The sequence below is a fragment of the Melanerpes formicivorus genome, unplaced genomic scaffold, assembly GCF_026170545.1.
Source record: "Melanerpes formicivorus ecotype bairdi unplaced genomic scaffold, bMelFor1.0.p_v2 SCAF_305, whole genome shotgun sequence".
NCBI lineage: Eukaryota > Metazoa > Chordata > Aves > Piciformes > Picidae > Melanerpes > Melanerpes formicivorus.
Window position 1 is genome coordinate 227501 of NW_027142657.1, and position 2500 is coordinate 230000.

A 2500-nucleotide genomic window follows, 5' to 3' on the forward strand; every position below is an offset into this window, starting at 1 on the left:
GACTCTCTTGGGAAATCATAGTTACTAACTGGGCTTAGTTGCAGAGGCCACACCTCCACGTGGTCCCGCTGGATACCCTCCTGGGTAACTAAGTTGGTCTCTGCCCCAGTCTCCGGAGCTTAGACGCTCCTATTTATCAGTTAGCTCGCCACTGACTGATAGTATTTTGGCGAAACAAATTTTAGTGGTGATTTAATTGCCACACGCTAGCTCAGCCCACGGCGCAGTTAGTTGGGCAAAGTCAGTTGCTCTTGGAGGGAAGAGCATCTGACTGATTCCTCCCTCACATTGACTTCACAAAATGGTTCGTCAACTACGTAGCCTTTTTGTCACCATAGGCACCCAGACCAGTCCTGCAGATTGGCTGGAGGTTGCGACCAAACGTGATATGAGACTACCAGACGAGGAGATAGGGGTATGTCTGGCTGGAATAGAGTTCAAGAACTCAATGATAGCCAATGACAATACTGCCTACGATCCTATCTGGAATGAGAAACTGATAGTATTGCCGGAGGTGTATGTAGGACCCACTTCTCCAGCTCATGGGAAAGATATCCGAGATGAAAGCACAGAGAGGAGCAGGAACGAGGAGGTGGAGTGTCCTGAAACCCCGAGCTCTATGAGTCAGCTCTCAATACTAACCGCATCGCCCGAGTTGGATAATACAGCTGACATCTGTCCTGGGACCCCCCTGGTGAAGATGCCAGAGGACAACCCGACATGTCCATGCTGTACCACTCGGGCAGGCAATATGACGAGATTGATTGACCATCTAAAGAGAGCCCATGGGAAAAGAAAGATCAATTTCCAATGTTCCCGCTGTGGGAAGACAAATGAAAAGCATCATAGTATCTCATGCCATCTCCCAAAATGCAAAGGGGTCCAAGAGCCTAGCCAGGTAGAAGGGTTTATGTGTGAAGAATGTAAAAAATGTTTTAAAACTAAAATTGGCTTGGGACAACATAAGAGATTAGCTCACCCAGCCCTGAGAAACGCAGAAAGAATTGAAGCATCTCGCCCCAAAGAGACCTCTAAAAGAGGTGCTCACAAGAAAATCTGGTCCCAAGAGGAAACAGAATTATTACAGAAACTAAATCAAGAGTTTGAAGGGAGGAAAAATATTAACAAATTGATTGCTGAAAAATTAACAACTAAAACAGCAAAACAGATCAGTGAAAAGAGAAGACTATTAAGAGAAACTGTGGTGCCAGAAAGAGAGAAAACACAAGAGAGCAAGAACAGGTTAAAAGAGGAGAGGACTGTGATTCCATCTTCTGGTGAAAGGGAGCTGCTAGCCCACTATAAAAAGACTATTAATGAAAAGCTGACATCAGGGAAGCTGCCCATCCTTAAAAATACATATAAACAAATAATTGAAGGCAAAACAGACTCATTAAAATTACTCAATGAGGTAGCTCAGGACCAATATTTGTATTTGTTTGAGAAATCAATTGAACAGAAAGCGCCAAAAAAGAGCCAACGTAAACCTCAGCAGAAGAAACCTCAAAAGGAATGGATGAGAAAAAGAGCCAGAAAGCGTGGAGAATTTCTCCGATTCCAACGCCTCTTCCGCTTAGATCGAGGGAAGTTAGCTAATATGATTCTGGATGAAAAAGACTCTGCGCAATGTGCCATCCCCCTGGAAGAGGTCAGTAACACCTTCAGATCTAGGTGGGAGTCTCAGAACTTATTTCAAGGACTTGGAGCATTCCAGTCTGTGGGGCGGGCGGATAATTCGGCTTTTAAGGAATTGATTACAGAGAAAGAGATCCTTAAGAATATCAAAGACATGAATAAAAAATCGGCACCAGGCCCTGATGGGATCACCCTGAAGGCCCTGCTTAAAATGGATCCAAATTGTGAGGAGATCAAAGAACTATTTAATCTCTGGCTGTTAAGTGGCAAAATTCCAGATGTAATAAGGGGATGCCGAACAATCCTAATACCTAAATCATCAGCGCCCGAACGCCAAAATGATATTAACAACTGGCGGCCAATTACTATTGGTTCCATCATCCTGAGACTCTATTCAAGAATCTTAACTGCGAGGTTGGCAAAGGCGTGTCCCATTAACCCCAGGCAGAGAGGCTTCATTCAATCTTCTGGCTGTGCTGAGAACTTAAAACTATTACAGCTATTAATTAGGAATGCAAAGAAACAAAAGAAACCCCTGGGGGTTGTCTTTGTCGATTTGGCCAAAGCCTTTGATTCAGTGAGCCACACCCACATCCTGGCGGTGCTAAAGCAAAAGGGCCTGGATGACCACATAATAGCATTAATTAAGGACTTTTATCAAAACATCCACACCAGAATCAAAACTAAAGAAGGAGAGTCTGAGTCAATAGGAATCAAAACTGGTGTGAAACAGGGCGATCCCATGTCACCACTCCTCTTTAACCTGTGCATTGACCCTCTGTTATGTAAATTAGAAGAGTGTGGGGAGGGGTTCCAACACGAGAATGGCAAATTAACAGCTCTGGCTTTTGCAGACGACCTAGTC

The 2500-nt window shown here is 44.2% G+C and overlaps 1 pseudogene; it reads left to right on the plus strand.

The window, feature by feature from the left end:
* The window catches only part of LOC137459004 (28S ribosomal RNA), an 8473-nt pseudogene that overhangs the window by 2959 nt on the left and 3014 nt on the right, over window positions 1-2500 (plus strand).